Source organism: Pristiophorus japonicus, chromosome 15 (genome assembly GCF_044704955.1).
Source record: "Pristiophorus japonicus isolate sPriJap1 chromosome 15, sPriJap1.hap1, whole genome shotgun sequence".
NCBI classification, from domain to species: Eukaryota; Metazoa; Chordata; class Chondrichthyes; family Pristiophoridae; genus Pristiophorus; species Pristiophorus japonicus.
Window position 1 is genome coordinate 25648487 of NC_091991.1, and position 8455 is coordinate 25656941.

Below are 8455 nucleotides of genomic sequence, written 5' to 3' on the forward strand. Positions count from 1 at the left end.
CAAAAACACGAAGGCAGAATATTATCTGAATGGCAGCAGGTTAGGAAAAGGGGAGGTGCAACGAGACCTGGGTGTCATGGTACATCAATCATTCAAAGTTGGCATGCAGGTACAGCAGGCGGTGAAGGCGGCAAATGGTATGTTGGCCTTCATAGCTAGGGGATTTGAGTATAGGAGCAGGGAGGTCTTACTGCAGTGAGGCCTCACCTGGAATATTGTGAACAGTTTCGGTCTCCTAATGAGGAAGGATGTTCTTGCTATTGAGGGAGTGCAGCGAAGGTTCACCAGACTGATTCCTGGGATGGCAGGACTGACATATGAGAAGATACTGGATCGACTGGGCCTGTATTCATTGGAGTTTAGAAGGATGAGAGGGGATCTCATAGAAACATAAAATTCTGACGGGACTGGACAGGTTAGATGCAGGAAGAATGTTCCCGATGTTGGAGTAGTCCAGAACCAGGGGACATAGTCTAAGGATAAGGGGTAAGCCATTTAGGACTGAGATGAGGAGAAACTTCTTCACTCAGAGAGTTGTTAGCCTGTGGAATTCCCTACCGCAGAGAGTTGTTGATGACAGTTCATTGGATATATTCAAGAGGGAGTTAGATATGGCCCTTACAGCTAAAGGGATCAAGAGGTATGGAGAGAAAACAGGAAAGGGGTAGAAACATAGAAACATAGAAAATAGGTGCAGGAGTAGGCCATTCGGCCCTTCGAGCCTGCACCGCCATTCAATGAGTTCATGGCTGAACATGCAACTTCAGTACCCCATTCCTGCTTTCTCGCCATACCCCTTGATCCCTCTCGTAGTAAGGACTACATCTAACTCCTTTTTGAATATATTTAGTGAATTGGCCTCAACAACTTTCTGTGGTAGAGAATTCCACAGGTTCACCACTCTCTGGGTGAAGAAGTTTCTCCTCATCTCGGTCCTAAATGGCTTACCCCTTATCCTCAGACTGTGACCCCTGGTTCTAGACTTCCCCAACATTGGGAACATTCTTCCTGCATCTAACCTGTCTAAACCCATCAGAATTTTAAACGTTTCTATGAGGTCCCCTCTCATTCTTCTGAACTCCAGTGAATACAAGCCCAGTTGATCCAGTCTTTCTTGATAGGTCAGTCCCGCCATCCCGGGAATCAGTCTGGTGAATCTTCGCTGCACTCCCTCAATAGCAAGAATGTCCTTCCTCAAGTTAGGAGACCAAAACTGTACACAATACTCCAGGTGTGGCCTCACCAAGGCCCTGTACAACTGTAGCAACACCTCCCTGCCCCTGTATTCAAATCCCCTCGCTATGAAGGCCAACATGCCATTTGCTTTCTTAACCGCCTGCTGTACCTGCATGCTAACCTTCAATGACTGATGTACCATGACACCCAGGTCTCGTTGCACCTTCCCTTTTCCTAATCTGTCACCATTCAGATAATAGTCTGTCTCTCTGTTTTTACCACCAAAATGGATAACCTCACATTTATCCACATTATACTTCATCTGCCATGCATTTGCCCACTCACCTAACCTATCCAAGTCACTCTGCAGCCTAATAGCATCCTCCTCGCAGCTCACACTGCCACCCAACTTAGTGTCATCCGCAAATCTGGAGATACTACATTTAATCTCCTCGTCTAAATCATGAATGTACAATGTAAACAGCTGGGGCCCCAGCACAGAACCTTGCGGTACCCCACTAGTCACTGCCTGCCATTCTGAAAAGTACCCATTTACTCCTACTCTTTGCTTCCTGTCTGCCAACCAGTTCTCAATTCACATCAGCACACTACCCCCAATCCCATGTGCTTTAACTTTGCACATTAATCTCTTGTGTGGGACCTTGTCTAAAGCCTTCTGAAAGTCCAAATACACCACATCAACTGGTTCTCCCTTGTCCACTCGACTGGAAACATCCTCAAAAAATTCCAGAAGATTTGTCAAGCATGATTTCCCTTTCACAAATCCATGCTGACTTGGACCTATCATGTCACCTCTTTCCAAATGCACTGCTATGACATCCTTAATAATTGATTCCATCATCTTACCCACTACCGATGTCAGGCTGACCGGTCTATAATTCCCTGTTTTCTCTCTCCCTCCTTTTTTAAAAAGTGGGGTTACATTGGCTACCCTCCACTCGATAGGAACTGATCCAGAGTCTATGGAATGTTGGAAAATGACTGTCAATGCATCCGCTATTTCCAAGGCCACCTCCTTAAGTACTCTGGGATGCAGTCCATCAGGCCCTGGGGATTTATCGGCCTTCAATCTCATCAATTTCCCCAACACAATTTCCCGACTAATAAGGATTTCCCTCAGTTCCTCCTCCTTACTGGACCCTCTGACCCCTTTTATATCCGGAAGGTTGTTTGTGTCCTCCTCAGTGAATACCGAACCAAAGTACTTGTTCAATTGGTCCGCCATTTCTTTGTTCCCCGTTATGACTTCCCCTGATTCTGACTGCAGGGGACCTACATTTGTCTTTACTAATCTTTTTCTCTTTACATATCTATAGAAACTTTTGTAATCCGTCTTAATGTTCCCTGCAAGCTTCTTCTCGTACTCCATTTTCCCTGCCCTAATCAAACCCTTTGTCCTCCTCTGCTGAGTTCTAAATTTCTCCCAGTCCCCGTGTTCACTGCTATTTCTGGCCAATTTGTATGCCACTTCCTTGGCTTTAATACTATCCCTGATTTTCCTTGATAGCCACGGTTGAGCCACTTTCCCTTTTTTATTTTTACGCCAGACAGGGATGTACAATTGTTATAGTTCATCCATGCGGTCTCTAAATGTCTGCCATTGCCCATCCACTGTCAACCCCTTAAGTATCATTCGCCAATCTATCCTAGCCAATTCACACCTCATACCTTCAAAGTTAGCCTTCTTTAAGTTCTGGACCATGGTCTCTGAATTAACTGTTTCATTTTCCATCCTAATGCAGAATTCCACCATATTATGGTCACTCTTACCCAAGGGGCCTCGCACAACGAGATTGCTAATTAATCTTCTCTCATTACACAACACCCAGTCTAAGATGGCCTCCCCCCTAGTTGGTTCCTCGACATATTGGTCTAGAAAACCATCCCTTATACACTCCAGGAAATCCTCCTCCACCATATTGCTTCCAGTTTGGTTAGCCCAATCTATGTGCATATTAAAGTCACCCATTATAACTGCTGCACCTTTATTGCATGCACCCCTAATTTCCTGTTTGATGCCCTCCCCAACATCACTACTACTGTTTGGAGGTCTGTACACAACTCCCACTAATGTTTTTTGCCCTTTGGTGTTCTGCAGCTCTACCCATATAGATTCCACATCATCCAAGCTAATGTCTTTCCTAACTATTGCATTAATCTCCTCTTTAACCAGCAATGCTACCCCACCTCCTTTTCCTTTTATTCTATCCTTCCTGAATGTTGAATACCCTTGGATGTTGAGTTCCCAGCCCTGATCATCCTGGAGCCACGTCTCTATAATCCCAATCACATCATATCTGTTAACATCTATTTGCACAGTTAATTCATCCACCTTATTACGGATAATCCTTGCATTAAGACACAAAGCCTTCAGGCTTGTTTTTTTAACACCCTTTGTCCTTTTAGAATTATGATGTAGTGTGGCCCTTTTTGTTTCTTGCCTTTATTTACTCGGCCTTCCACTATTGCTTTTTACCTTTCTACCATCTGTTTCTGACTCCATATTACTTCACCCTATCTCGCCGCATAGGTTCCCATCCCCCTGCCATATTAGTTTAAACGCTCCCGAACTGCATTAGCAAATGTTACCCCTAGGACATCAGTTCCAGTCCTGCCCAAGTGCAGACCGTCCCTTTTGTACAGGTCCCACTTTCCCCAGAACTAGTTCCAATGTCCCAGGAATTTGAATCCCTCCCTCTTGCACCACTGCTCAAGCCACGTATTTATTCTAACTATCCTGCTCCCTCTACTCTGATTAGCACGTGACACTGGTAGCAATCCAGAGATTACTACCTTTGAGGTCCTACTTTTTAATTTAACTCCTAGCTCCCTAAATTGAGCTTGTAGGACCTCTTCCCACTTCTTACCTATATCGTTGGTACCTACATGTACCACGACAACAGGCTGTTCACCCTCCCTCTCCAGAATGCTCTGCAGCCGCTCCGAGACATCCTTGACCCTTGCACTAGGGAGGCAACATACCATCCTGTAGTCTCAGTTGCGGCCGCAGAAACTCCTATCTTTTCCCCTTACAATAGAGTCCCCTATCACTATAGCTCTCCCACTCTTTTTCCCACCCTTCTGTGCAGCAGAGCCACCCACGGTGCCATGAACCTGGCTGCTGGTGACTTCCCCTGGTAAGTCATCTCCCCCAACAGTATCCAAAACTAAATGTGCTAGCCACAACATTCTCAGCATCGCACATGCTCCAGAGTGAGTCTATCCGCAGCTCCAGTGCCGTCATGCGGTCTGTCAGGAGCCGCAGCTGGATACACTTCCCACACACATTGTAGTCAGGGACACTGGAAGCGTCCCTGACTTCCCACATAGCACAGGAGGAGCATGACATGGGTCCGAGCTCTCCTGCCATGACTTAACCCTTAAATTAATTTACTTACTAAAATTTACTTCAACATCAAACAGCTACTTAGTAGTTCACTGCCAATTAAACCAATCTAAAAGTCAGTCTAAAAGAGAGTTACACTTACCAGTCGAACAGCCAACCACTTACCAGCTTGGCTGTGACGTCACCTCTCGATTTCGCACCCCTCTATCTTTGTCTGCAACTGGTTGGGCTGGTCTCTGGGCCTCCGTCTCCTACTCTCGCACTCCTTATCAGCTGCTCTAGTGTCAGCACTGGTAGGAAAACCAAGACAAAACAGCACCTGCCACTTCTGCTTGCCCGAACTCACCCACTTACCAAACTCACAAATGCCACTCTATGCTGTTGCACTCCGTGCTCTGCACGAGCTGCCTCTTTTTAAACTGTACCGAGGTCAGATGACTCACTACTGGTCAGTCGTTTACAGAACTGGTTTTAACTAGCTGCTAATTGCCTCCTACTGGAGAGTTACCTTGTTTTTCTTTGCCTAAACCTGAAAGATTCCCAACTATTTAACTTTTCCCCTTTAAATTAAACTGCTACTTACTTAGAAGCTACTGGCAATTGCCACTAACAATTTACTCCAGCCTCCAAATGGTTTAAAGAGAATAACCCTTAAAACTCACCCACTTACCAAACTCACAAATGCCACTCTATGCTGTTGCACTCCGTGCTGAGGTGATCAGCCATGATCTTATTGAATGGTGGTGCAGGCTCGAAGGGCCGAATGGCTTACTCCTGCACCTATTTTCTATGTTTCTATATTTCTCTGCAGCTGAGGAAAGATAGAAGCTAGTCCAGAGATCAGCACAATCCTGCTCACCCTGTACCTCCACCATTGCTGAAGCTCACTTGTTCTCTGCTTCACTTGGTGTGCCTATTTAAACCTTTCGGTATGGATGTTCTTGTGCTGTGCCTGATGCATGGACTGAATGACAGTGAGTGCTGTGAGGTATAGATTTGTTAGGTACCACTCTGGACTGCAGTTTGTTCCTTAGGGATGCCTAAAGGAACAGAAGAAGAATGTATGTTGGAATGGTGGCGGAAAAATACCTCCAAAACAGAACTTCCATCGCAAATAGTGTGTCATGGTGATTTGCTATATATGTATGTATATATATGTAGGTGATTGTGTGAGTCAGTAAGGTGAGGAAGAATAAGAAGCAAAGAATGGCTCTAGCTCTGAGCTTCATGACTCTCCAGTTCACTGTATTTGTTCCCTCCACATTCTCAAAGGCCGCAACGTCCAACATGGAATAATTAAGCAGACTTAGGGGTCCAAACTGAGGGAGATCTGTTACGGTTTGGCTCTGCTCCCTTTGTTCCTGTGAAGCTTTGCCCTGCGGAGTAATTATATACTAAGCTTGCTTTAGGAGTCCGTCTCGAGCAACAACAGATGTCGTTTGGAGTGACAATAATAAAATGGGCCGTATTGCAGGCCTGGGCATGCGTATGATGCTGGGAAATGCTGTTTTCTGAGGGATTAGTTTGCAGCCTCAATCAGGATGTAACAGAATGACAGGAAACTGGTGGTGCACTGCATATTTTACCCATCTATTTGATATGGTTCAATGCTCGCTATCCTTCCCTTGGAAGACATCCTCAGACTATTAAGCTTTTGCCTCATCTGCTTCCAAGGCTGTCGGAGACTGCATTTATCCTGACAGTCACTCCCCTGTCAAGTAGCCAATACACTTCTTCTGAGAGGAGGGTGTGTCTGGATGCCAAAGACTTTGACGCTAAGTACATCTTCAAGCTTTCATTTAAAAATGGAATTGATTTGTTCCTTCATGCAGCCATTTTTCATTCTCAACATTTAATCTGTCGTTTCAACTGCAGCTGTCGCCGCGAAGAACTGCAGCTGCCTGCTATGCAACCCTCACACCGTGCACCCGCCCCCGTCGCCACCTCCCCATCCCGCCCCATCTCCCCATTGACACAGGTAGGTCCAATTCAAGATAGGAGCTCTCCATAAAAGTGTGATTGAAGCCAATCTTGGGAAACCCGACAAGATCGACCAAACATGATCTTGGCAAGTGCCACGCTCTTAATTCCTGCCACTTTCGCAGCCGGACCAGAACATTTACCTTCCCGGCTGACAAAAAGAAAATACAATGCCGAATGTTTCCTCCACCATCATTAGTGGCAGCTCAACATAATTCTAATTTGCTTCTAGACTAATTGAACTGAACTTGTTTGGACCATTTCACTTTAGGACCTAGAATCAACAGTTATTTTATTTATTGTAACTCAGCCTGTAGTTGCAAGCAAACAGATGAAATTAAAAATAGTTGTATAAATCAAACTCTCTACATGAGTAGGTGGCTCTCCTAACTCTAATTGTGCTGCTTCCTCCTCAAACTATGATATAAACGTCTCTCCATCTACCAGAAATCTATTGGGCTCAATTTTTTGGCCTAAATTAAAATATCCAAGTTTCCTCAAAGTTTCTGCGGCAGCATAACTCAGTTAGTCATGATTTTTTTCGGTTCGTATTTTTTTGCGTCATAGGGGGTGTAACTTGATGTCGGCGGCAGGTTTTCAGATATATGCAAGTTTGGCCAACTTACAGTTTTCCGAGGACGGCGTATGTGACCACTCCCAAAAAACCTTCTGGGCACTTTACAAAATCGGCGCAGAAAGCCGCCATTGATTTTAGGCGAAGTTTTGGAGGGAGTCAAGAACACATTAAATATGCACCATGAAGCTTAATTTTTTCAAACTTAAAACAGAGAAAATAGAAGTCTAATGCAATTGCTTAATTTTGGATTTTTTTCAAAGTGCCACACCACCAACGAACCTCTCCTCACCGGAGCGTCAGCCGGCAGAATCACTCCCTCGCCCGGACACAGGGGCTCAGAGCTCGGCTTCAAAAGTAGTCCGGGGGTGGATTCCAAACTGAAGGCATGAGAAGCCTTATACTGTGCAGCAGCTTCAAAAGAAGCCTGGGGGGACAGGGGGGTGGGGGGGGTGCGGAGTGGAGGTGGGTGTTTGCCAAGCCCCTGTGTCTGGGCGAGGGAGTGATTCTGTCGGCTGACCCCCGAGCCCAGTGAGGGGGTGGTACTTGGAAAAAAATCTGAAATTAAAGAATCCCCAAATGTTTCACCAAATGTCCTCATTGAATGCCTAGCTTCCCTGCGCAGACCAGGGTGTGGTCCATACTAGGGTGTCGACCTTGGGGAGAGAGAGAGGAGAGAAGCTTTAACTTTATCCTGCTGTTTTGAGCTTCTTGCAGAAGTACAATTTAATTATGGGGGCAATATTAACAATGCCATACCTCGTGTAAGCCTTCTTCTGAAAGATGGTGCTGTGGAGGAGCCGATTGATTCTACGTCATCGCATGAGGAACCTCAGGGTGATGGGCAGGAGGCCTTACCCACGTCGGGTATATCGAGACAGGCTTTCATACCTGCATCTGAGTGATGCAGACTGTGTGAGAAGGCTGTGTTTCCGCAAAGAAATTGTAACTGTGTTTCCGCAAAGAAATTGTAACTGAGATCTGTGAATTAGTAAAACCAACCCTGCAACCTAGAAGTGTCAGGAGGACTGCTTTGTAAGTTGAAGTGAAGGTTACAGCTGCACTTTCATTCTATGCATCTGTATCATTACAGACCACAACTGGGGATGTGTGCACCATTTCTCAACATTCAACACATATCTGCATTCAGCAAGTGACTGCTGCACTATATGCCCGGAGGAATGACTACATAAAGTTCCCCATGACCACCCAAGCAATGCGTGAAAGGGTTGTGGATTCATCAGGTTTGCTGGCTTCCCAAATATACAGGACATTGATTGTACCCACATCGCGTTGCGAGCACCTTTGGAGAATTCCGAGATGTACAGGAACAGAAAAGAACTCCACTCCATGAATGT